Below are 11,721 nucleotides of genomic sequence, written 5' to 3' on the forward strand. Positions count from 1 at the left end.
GCATAGCTGTGCTGACTTAAATGATTTGTCCTGTCCTGAAAGAGAGGGCAAAAGGAAAAATAAAGTCCACTGCGGAAGCCAAAGGATCCTGGTTTGCACACTTTTGCTCTGATTTCTCACACCAGGTTTTTTTCCATGAAAAATACAGAAGCGCCCTATTTCAACTTCTTTATCCCTATCCTTTTCAGGCATAAAAAGCATGCTAAATTTTGCTAAGGCATTTTTAGCCCAATTTTAACAGAACTGTTTTCATTATATACCCCATCCCGTTAGTTACTCAGTCCTTTGGCACTTGGCTTTGGGCAACAGACACCAGGCACGCTGGCCCACGAGAGCTTACCGAGACGTGAGCCAGACGCAAGCAGAAAGCAGAGCACCCGCCGGGTGCAGGGCTCGGGCAGCAGCTGCAGTCCCCTACGCTGCCAGAACCAAGGCAAATCAATGAGCAAAACGGGAGTCAAAAATTCGCCCTCTGAGAAGAGACGACAAAAACTGTCTGCAAATGCTTTCGGGTCCTTTCAAACGCCCGTGTTTGAATCCTGCTTGGTTGGGGACAGAGCGGTGCCACAGGAGTCGCAGCCTTGGCCCCCTCCCTCTGCAGAGGTTGTTCGGTCGGGGAGTTCCCCGTCATACGGCAGGAACGGAGCAAAAGCACTTTCTCTGCCAAACAGATGATGACGCATCGCTTTGCAACCAACCCAATTTAGTGAACTTCCCAGACTTTTGTGTCTGAACCTGCTCTGTCCGAAGCCATTCAGGAGCACAAGGCTGAGAGAAAAAAATACAAAAAACCACCCCCTGTGACAGAGTCCAGCAACATGGACTATAGGGAGAAATCGTGAAGAGCAATACCCCAAACCCATGACAAAGAAAGGTTTCAAGACATTTCAAAACACAGAAGTACGTTCATGCCTTGCCAGTCCCCACCAACTCTGTTCCGTCAAACACCCCTGACCTGTGCTGATAAGGCAAACGCTCACGTTCCTCCAGCGTAAGTACCGTGTAACTGCAGGGATGCTGACCCTGTACAGCACCCATAAAGAGCTTTTACAATGCAAAATTACAGGGACCTTTCCTGTTTGGAAATGAGCGTTCATGATTAGCCGTTCACAAGTTTTGGGCAAATTTAATAACATCATTTTTATACAACAACCACGGGCTATGCACATCTCTCCAGCCCGGCTGATATCAGGGAGGATCACTAAAGGAAAAGCATGCAAACACAGCCAGTTATTTGCTCTTATTTCCTAAAGACTTCGCTACAGCTGGACAATTTTTGCACTTTTCCCCTCACTGAAGGGATTAATCACCGGATCGTGATCCAGTCAGCCGTTACACTGAAGTGGTTCTTTGCTCCTCTCAGAAGAGGATAGTACCAAGGCCCACAAACAACGGAGAAGATGATTCATCAAAGCAAGGACAGCGATCGTGCCCGAGATACATTTAGCATTGCGTGTTTTCAAAGCTCACATAACCAATGGAACGGGACAAGGACATTCTTGCTTTCTTCTCATACCAACGTAGAGCAGTCTGCAAAACCCAATACCTATTGATTACCATGCTCCAGCTCTGCCCTCTGACCCCACCTGGAATTATGCATCACATGCTTGCTGTTACTTTTTGGGGTTACCCTCTGTTTCCCAGCTTGTGCTGGGTGTATCTCATAAAATACAGGCCTGAGATTTTTAGGGGAGTCCCTGGGCAGCTACTGCCCTGTTCTTTTAAAGACAAGCAGAAGAAAAAAACCCACCCCCCCACCTCCAGAGTCACTTAAAGACCAGCACAGAAAGGAAGATCCACACTGTGAACACACCGGCTTGTAAATACCTTGAGTTCTGGGGAGGGTTCCAGAGCTCAGTGAGGACTCAAACGAAAAGAGGAAGATTTGGGTGCCTTGCTGTTTCACAATTAAGCCTTAAATGTAATCCTGATTAAATCGGCAACAAAAGGAACAGCCATGGGAAGAGGTAGCAGCTGGCAAGCAGAACATCTCCATCCTTACATACGCTCCCTGCGTGCTTAAGGAGCAGTCCAAGCTCTAACCCCTAGCACAACGCTCCAGAGAAAGATGAGGGAAGCCAAATCCATCCCTGCCTACAGCAGGCGCTTTGGGCAGGGCCGAGATCTGCAGCAGCACCATTTCTTTCCAGACACTACTACAGAGCAAAGAGTAACCTGAAATTATCCTTTGGTTTCCCCTTGTTTATAAACCCATAACTGCTTCTTTTTATGTCCTGCTTCTCGTGAAGTGTCTCTAGTACCAGGCCATTTGTCAAGCTGCCAGCTCATCCAGTCAAACAGCCCCCCCATCTATTTTACATGTTATCACATGCCTTAATCTGGTATATGACCAGTTACTCACTTGAAAGGGTCTCATACTGTACCCAAATGCCTTAGCCCTTTAGACAAACCAGACCAGTGCTGGCTCCTACCCATCTTAGTACAAGGGAGGTTACAGTCAGCAGCCTGTTATTTCATGGACATCTTATTCAGAGCCCCTCTATGGACACACTGATTATCCAAGAAGAAGGGTTGTGGTTTAATCCGTTTTTTTGACCCAAAAACCTAAACTGATAACAGAGTACACACAGGAGAATCACTTAATTGACATAGTAAGGAAGCAGACCATTTTATTACATCCACAAGTCACACACAATGAATGTCAAAATTGACTTTATTGAGCTGCCACACACAGATGTTCACAGTAGGCAACTGCCAGAGTTGAACAGAAGGCTACAGAAACAGCATCTGGGGCTCTGAAGAGTAAAATCTTACCAGGTCACAGAGGCAGGGGATGACATTTGGGAACAGAGCCTTGCTGACTGCAAAGGATTTGTGGACCAGGGCCAAAGTCTGCAGCAAGCAGTCCTGCTCAGCCAGCGAGTGCATTCAGACAGCTTACCACCACCAGGAGCTGGATTTTCCACCTCTTACTCCAATATCACAGAGGGCTGAAGCTTAAAGTTAACCATCGAGGTCCTGCATCACCACCAGCCCCTGCCCCAGTCCCATCAGTGAAGACACTCTACTCAGCCTTTTACCAAATCTAACCAACACGTGCCCACCTGGCTACTGGGCTGGCTGAACACTGAAGAACCAACCATCAGCACCAACAACCATCAGACAGCACTGGACCAGCCCTCTGGAGAGCAAACCCCAAGAAGCAGCCACGCTGCTTGGCATGGGCAGACTTGCATCCTAGTCAAGGCTATCGCCTTCATTTTCAGTCTTCCACCGCAATTGTTGTGGCAAGGGAACTTTTAAACAAGCCTAACTGGAAAATATTTCCTGGAACAGATCCTCCAAATAAACCTGAACCACAGGAAACCTTATTTCCACATTTAGAAAACCTTAAACAAGGACCTAGAAAATTCAAGTGTGCTGTAGGATTATTTGGAGTCACAACCAACCGAGGGCAAGGCTGTAAACAGAAGGGCAGTAAACAGCTTCAGCTGCTTGTCACTCCAGCCACTACAGCCAGGGGAGCTTTCCTGGAATTTTAGGTCAAGTGTGTCTCTTCCAAGCTAAACAACAAGTGACCAAACAAACAGGCAGTCCAAGATTTGTTTTCTTTGTACTTGAAGTAGCACAGACCTCCCGGGAGCAATTGGAATCAAAGGGCAGACCTAAAAAACTGCTCCTGCCTTCTGCTCTCCGCACATCATCTTCTTCCGGCAGTGCTTCAGTACCATTTACCAGAGGCAGGAAAAGGGCCTCTCAATTCCTTACAAACCCACCTCAACAGACAAGGATGCCAGGGCCCAGCAGTGACTGTTCTTTGTGTTTCTGCTTACACATGCTTTATTTCTGCTTTCACAGGTTCTTTTCTGCCAAGCTCATTTCTATATTTTTATCTTCAAAAATATTCCAGCAAAGTTGAGTTGGTTTTAACTGTAACCAAAATGATCCTAAAGCATTAAATGTTTAACACAAATTAGGTCTGATCTGTGGAAACAACACCCACAAGATAAATAGGGGTCACTTCCATGAGCCCTGCAGTTTGCAACAGGACTTCCATGTTTGAGTCATTTAAAATGACATTTGCCGGTATATTAAACGTAACTCACACAAGCAAGGCTGCTTCTCTGAAGTTTAGGGGAGACAAGTCAGCTCCTTTGCTCGAGTCATTAGTAAAGAGCAGAACGACTGCCTTGCACACCCAAGTTGACTGCTCATACATACAGGTCCTGGAGAAAAATGAAGGGTAAGTGCTCCACAACAAATAGAAACCCTTCTGGCTGCTGAAAGGTCAGCCTCCTTCTGCTGCTTCATTTCAGACAGAGCTCATCAACAAGCTCTCAGAAGTGAAGAATGACAACAACTCAGTGGAATCACACCATGCCTAGCCACTAAATCACTCCAGATTCCTTTCTCCCCTCCAACGGCGTAGCATTCATGGGCAAGGCAGAGGTGGCAGCAACCAGCAGCCAGGTCACACTTGTATACGTGAAGAGCAAAGTCTTCTTGAACTTGGGTGTATTAAACTGGAAATGGAGACCAGGGTCCAAGGGGAATTTCTGAGCCATCCATGTGGTAACAGCACCACAGCAGTCCCACCACCACTGAGGAGCAGATTGGGAAAGCAAGGGTATGATCTGTAAAACCACCCCCATCAGCCTGTGCACCTTACCGGGTTGGTAACTAGAAGCATTTACTAGCATTAACATGAAACACAGGCTCACATCAGAGGACCGACGCTGGTTTAGGATACAAGTACTACAATTACAGCAATACAGAATAATTTCAGCCAGCTTTTTTTGTTCTACTTGTCCCCTATGTTCTTGTAGGGGTGCCTACATTTTGGTATGACAATTAAAAGACAAAGAATTTATGATTTTCTTATGACAAATAGCAAATTATTCCTCTGAAGCCAAAGCAGATTGATTTTCCTCAGAAAGGCACATTTAGATGCAGTTATTGAAATATACCACAATTGCACAAGCAAAGCCTTCCGAGTACAGCTCATGCAGAGGTTACAACCTCACATTTATACCAGGTGGCTAACTCAATTGCCAAAACCAAACCATCTTGCTAGCCAGCTGGTATAAACATTGATCTTCTGCACACAAAGCCCCATTTACAGATGTGGAAGACAGGAGACATGCTTAGCTATAGGCATGTGCTGGACGAAATACTTGGTTAAACTTGAACAAGCAGAGAGGAAAGGAAAGCTTCTCAGCACTCCTTGGCAAGGCCAGAATTTTATTAGATTCAATACCAGGCAGAGTCGGGGGTTCTGCTCAAAGCACACTTAAGGCAGCAACTGTGCCCTCTTAAAGCATTTGGCATTACACACCCACTCATTTCACCCACCTCTACAGCGGCTGAGAGAGCACCAAGCATGGAAATAACCCAAAGCTTAAACTCTCTGGGGAAGTTCTCTCCCTGCACCCATTTTCTGAAGCCACCCCTTCCTCCTCCAGACACCCAGTGCAGACACACAGGAACCAGCACTGCCGCTGGCACAAGCTGGCTCCAGTCTTCATGTTAATGCCCGCAACATTTCACCTCAGCCAAACAGAGCTATGGTTGCATCTGCTGTACCACTGCTTATCAGTGTCATTTGGCAAGTACTGGTGGTGAGAACTTCACTGCACATCATGCCTCAAAGGATCCATTTAGGCATCAAGGACAGCTGAAGCCAACCAACCCCTCCAGATAGAAAACTTGGTTCAGGGGCTCAAAGGCTTCCTCATGAGCAGCAGTTCATCTTTTTCTTCTTAGACTTAACTTGGAGTTCTCCAGTGCTACATTTGCCATGCTCCTTTCAGCAAGTAGAACCTTACAGACCACCCCAAGCCTTAGCATCCAATTTTCTCTTTTCTTCTCCTATGCAACTAAGGCCCTTTCAGTGCTTAGCAAGTGCCAACCAGGGAAACAACAATAATCATCCTGCATAGGCTGGCTGTGCAACAGAGAGGACTCCAAGCCTGCCGCTGTGAACACTGCAATTGGGAAAGCAGGTCAAACCCCATGGGATTCATTGTGCAAGAGGACAATGTCAGGCAAACAGCAACATCACTTAAGCACAGCTATGGGCAGCTCCATTGGTGCCTCTGCCTCATGGAGGTTACAGAGCTGAGAAATTGCTTCCACCACAGCACACATGCTAAACCCTGCATCCGCCAGGGAACTGCCCTTGCAGGAAGGAACACTGGTTTCAGGGACACCACAAGTCACCTACAAGGCAATGCTGGAATTGAATCTACATGTTGTGAGAAACAGGTAAGAAAACTCTGACCTTACAGGTCTATCAAGAGCACCTCTTGACCCAACAGCAGCTCAAGTGAAGGTACTGAGTAAACACCTCACAGAAACAGCACTCAAAGCAATGCTGACACTTGAAACAGCACTGCATTTTTTATTTTTGAAGCAAAACCAAAAAATGGTTACCCCTGCTATCACACCAGACCCATCTCTTACACTATAGCATTAACGAGTACCACAAGTACCTCACTCTACACAGTAGCATAACACTTGCCTGCAACCCAGAAAAACATTTGTTCTACTTAAGGTACAGAATGGTAACACCAAAGTTCATCAGCTTAGGCAACAGCACTTGGTCATTAAAAAAGCTACAGCTTCTTTTGCTTGTTGCAGTCGAACCAAAACCAGCTCCACAGACCAGGACAGGTTAGAATAGAAACTGGATACCTGACAGTCTTGAAGCCTTGCAAAGTCTGAACCTAGGTCAGTGGCCCCTTACTAGCCACTCCAGCGGGCGCTTCCTTATCACTAAATCAAGCACACACTTCACAAGGCTGTTGGGATCTAGAGCACTGATGTTCTCCCTGCTACCTCTGCCTTCTTGCCTGGGAAACATGCTTTCTAGCTGCCTGCACCCCCACCTCGTACTGCTTTTGAAAGAAAAAAATCAAGTTTCACCTGGATCCTCCTCGTTCTGTGCAGTTCCCACACTTCAGCAAATGGAGGAGTGGTGTCTGTACCAAGAGCAGGTGACAAAGGACAGTGGGGCTCACCTCAATGCTGAGGCATCTTAGGGCTACATTCTTCCTTTTGCAGTCCAAGAAGCATTCAGGCAGGCACTCTTCTCCACTAGAAGGAAACAAAAGGTGACAAAAAAAATTAAAAGGTAGGAAAAAATACCAGGAATATGAAGGACTCTTGATCCTAGGTAGTACTGCTGCAGGACATGAAGTAGATAAGTTCAGTGATGCATTCCTTGTCCTCTGCAAGGTGTAGCCCACAAGGAAGCTACAGACCCAACACAACATCCCAAGGCCTGACTGCATTCTCCAACCTCATCAGCAAGCACAACCTGCTCTGATGCAATGGTCAGTGAACAAAGACCCAGAGATGGAGGCAAAGTCCCAAACAGAAACTAAGGGGCACAGCTCAAAGGTACCTGGGCCAGCTACCCACAGGTTGGGACACCACAGAACCAAAACACCCAGGCTCTGGCTGCTGCACAGGCCTGTGGCCAGGCAGGACACAAACCTGCGTGCATCACAGCAAGCCTTTGTTTCAGTCCAGCTGCTCACTTCCAATCCTGACCAAACATCCAAATGAAAAATTCTTCAGTCCACTGCTCCCCTCTGCCCTGAACCATTGTAAGCTACGCTCACGCTCCCAGCTATGGATTAATAACCTTAAACCCATAATGCCAATTTTAAACATGTCTACCCACCAAGTTGTAGAATTTGGTAATCTGAGGTAATTAATTTAAAAAAGTAATTAATAAAAGAACCGAGGTAACCCCATATCAAAAGTGTGTTAGACACTGTGTTCCCCTACATGCTACAGTGGGCTTCACAAAGGTCCTTTTGCGAACCCCTAGGCTGGCCCGGGGTCTAGGCTTCACAAAGGTCCTTTTGCGAACCCCTAGGCTGCCCCGGGTTCTAGGCTTCACAAAGGTCCTTTTGCGAACCCCTAGGCTGCCCCGGGTTCTAGGCTTCACAAAGGTCCTTTTGCGAACCCCTAGGCTGCCCCGGGTTCTAGGCTTCACAAAGGTCCTTTTGCGAACCCCTAGGCTGCCCCGGGTTCTAGGCTTCACAAAGGTCCTTTTGCGAACCCCTAGGCTGCCCCGGGTTCTAGGCTTCACAAAGGTCCTTTTGCGAACCCCTAGGCTGCCCCGGGTTCTAGGCTTCACAAAGGTCCTTTTGCGAACCCCTAGGCTGCCCCGGGTTCTAGGCTTCACAAAGGTCCTTTTGCGAACCCCTAGGCTGCCCCGGGTTCTAGGCTTCACAAAGGTCCTTTTGCGAACCCCTAGGCTGCCCCGGGTTCTAGGCTTCACAAAGGTCCTTTTGCGAACCCCTAGGCTGCCCCGGGTTCTAGGCTTCACAAAGGTCCTTTTGCGAACCCCTAGGCTGCCCCGGGTTCTAGGCTTCACAAAGGTCCTTTTGCGAACCCCTAGGCTGCCCCGGGTTCTAGGCTTCACAAAGGTCCTTTTGCGAACCCCTAGGCTGCCCCGGGTTCTAGGCTTCACAAAGGTCCTTTTGCGAACCCCTAGGCTGCCCCGGGTTCTAGGCTTCACAAAGGTCCTTTTGCGAACCCCTAGGCTGCCCCGGGTTCTAGGCTTCACAAAGGTCCTTTTGCGAACCCCTAGGCTGCCCCGGGTTCTAGGCTTCACAAAGGTCCTTTTGCGAACCCCTAGGCTGCCCCGGGTTCTAGGCTTCACAAAGGTCCTTTTGCGAACCCCTAGGCTGCCCCGGGTTCTAGGCTTCACAAAGGTCCTTTTGCGAACCCCTAGGCTGCCCCGGGTTCTAGGCTTCACAAAGGTCCTTTTGCGAACCCCTAGGCTGCCCCGGGTTCTAGGCTTCACAAAGGTCCTTTTGCGAACCCCTAGGCTGCCCCGGGTTCTAGGCTTCACAAAGGTCCTTTTGCGAACCCCTAGGCTGCCCCGGGTTCTAGGCTTCACAAAGGTCCTTTTGCGAACCCCTAGGCTGCCCCGGGTTCTAGGCTTCACAAAGGTGAAGCTGAGCTTTGTCATTAACAGAGGGGGTTATTTGGACAGGCCAGGGAAGGGACCCTCTCTCAGTATCCTTGGCAGCATACCACCACATCTCTCAAAGCTACCGACCCCACATCACGATGCTCCCCACACCCCAGGGAGCATCAGCTTCCCTGAAAGTCTGATTCCCTGCCTTGCGCAGCACTCGCAGCCCACCAACACAGTGAAACACAACAGCAAAGTACACAACAGTGAAATAAATCAAGAAGTCACCCAGGTGGCTCATGTCCAAAAGCCAAATGTATCCCTGATAGCTAGGCACAACACAAGTATTCCCTGACAAAAAAGGAGCAGCAGCTCTTGGCCTTTTTGGTGTATTTTTCAGCCACGCTGCTTATCAAGTGGATGCTGCACTCGCACCCTCAGCCACAGCCCATTTGAAAAGCACCACACAAGACAAGCACCCTACAGAGCCATTTGACCAGGGTTTCAGTAGCCTACTGGGAGGCAGGCAAGAAGCTCTGCCTCGGTGCTCCACAGCTCTTTGGAAATGCCTCGAGTGGTTCATCTTCAGCTTCTGCCATCAGCCCATCTCCACTCACCTGGCAGGCAGCACTAACACCCCATCAGCTCACACTGCATATTTAGTGAGGGCCCATTTCCTGCAGCATAGCTTGTTCTCTTTCTGACTTCAGTTCCAGCTTTTTTAGGTACAGACTCATTTCAACTTAACCTAAAAAGAAGCATCCGGCAAGACTTAACATCAACCCAAAGCTGCAGTGTATCACCCCCGTGTGTTATCTCAGTCAGCTCAGTTAGTCCCTGTGTGAGAAAGGCTGTCCTATGGCTAAGAATGACCCCAAATGAGCCTTAGCTGAATTACCCAGGTATTGGATACCTGGGTGATCTTAAGCAAGCACCTGAGGCAGACCTGGTCAAGGACCAGAAGCTCTGCTGTGAGCTTTGTAGAGCACATGGATGAAAGCAATCATTCTAACCCAAAATAGTAACTATATAAGCAAGCCAGCATAGAAAGGTACCTACTCTTAGTACATGCTCCTACCAAGCCCAAGAGCATTTTTACAAGCTAAGCACATTTTCTTCTTTGAAATTTAATCCAGGTCTTCAGCTACAGGCCTTAAACACCCTGCCTCTGCCTGGGAAAACATCACCTGGGCCAGGTACAGCAGAAGAAAAACCTCAGGATCCAAGAGCAGGACAAAGAAGCACCAGGCTCATAACTGGAGTGCAACCGAGCGCCAGCACTGGAGACACAGGGCAGAAGAACACTCGACTGCAGCTTGCAGAGGCCACTACCCCTTGCAAAGGACTTGGAGCTCACAGGTCACTGAGCCTCTCACAGTGCATCTGCAAAGCACAACCAGCAAGTGCCTCGTTCAGTCCCATCGGCCCCGAGCCCACTGAACTGGCCGTACACACAATACTGCCCTGCGACCAACTCCAGCCAGGGAGAAAGCCATGCAGAGTATCGCACCAAGAAAAGGCCCTGCTCCCTGAAAGGCACCCACCTCGGGTAAGCTCAGCATTACACCTCCTGGGTACTGCCCCAGGCAATTAAACAGGCCCTACCCAACCAGCAGAGGACCAGGGTTCAAAGTGTTTTAGAAACACTCTGCCAGGAGACTGCTTCCAAAGACATATCATCAATATGGTAATAGGCACCTTATTTAAATAAAAAAGTTCATATATGCTTTGAAGATCTCTTTCTACATTGTCTTTTCAAACATTTATATTTCATAGAACCGTTTGGTTGGAAAAGACCTTTCGGATCATTGAGTCCCCTCTCCACCACTAAACCCTGTCCCTAAACACCTCATCTGCCTGGCTTTTAAATACCTCCAGGGATGGGGACTCCACCGCTTGCCTGGTCAGCCCCTTCCAGTATTTGACAACCCTTTGTGGGAAGAAGTTTTTCCCAAGACCCAATGTAAACCTCCCCTGGCACAACTTGAGGCCATTTCCTCTCATTAGTGGGAGAAGAGCCCAACTCCCCCCTCCTGTCACGGAATTCTAGGGAGCAATAAGGGCTCCCCTCAGCCTCCTCCAGGATAAAGTTTTTCTTTAATTTAACAGCTCGTGTCCAAACCAGTAGGGGGCGATAAGGGCTCCCCCAGGCTAAAGTTTTTATTTAATTTAACAGCTCCTGTCCAAACCAGCTTTAACACAACACACAGACTGTGCTCCCTGCTGTGCTACTGAACCTAAAGCTTGCATGTTATCATCCTTATGACTGATAAGGAAACTCTAGGTTATGAAGTCATTAGTGCTGATAAAGAAAAATAATTAGTGGAGTCAAAGCAAGACATTTCTGCCTCTTACCACGTCCCAAACACACCCCAACTGCTCACCGTGGGTAGGAGCCCTGCTCGTGACCCTGAGAACTCGGCATGCTCAGGGTTTATGGAAAAACAGAACAAGAAAACATTTCCCCCCCCATAGCACCGATGCTCGGCCTTCCCCACAGAACCGCTTGGGCCAGCGAGAGCAGCACAGCCCTAACGCACCCACCAAGGGCTGGAAACCAAAGGGCAGTGGGGGAAAAGACGGAATTAAACCCCAAACCTCCAAAATTTTAACTAGGAAAAACCTAAAGCAGCCTTTACACCACACGGGTGCACAGCAAAGGCCTCACAGAGGAGGTCACTGAGGAGCCCCGGAACGCCCCCCCCCCAGCCCAGCCCTCTCAGAGGCTCAGCGGGGATGACCCGGGACCAGCCCTGGGCACGTCATGAACAAAGCCCCACACTCCATGAGGGAAAAACAAAAAAAAAAAACCCCAATAAAATTTA

This window comes from Egretta garzetta, unplaced genomic scaffold (assembly GCF_000687185.1).
Source record: "Egretta garzetta isolate BGI_Z169 unplaced genomic scaffold, ASM68718v1 scaffold52, whole genome shotgun sequence".
NCBI classification, from domain to species: Eukaryota; Metazoa; Chordata; class Aves; order Pelecaniformes; family Ardeidae; genus Egretta; species Egretta garzetta.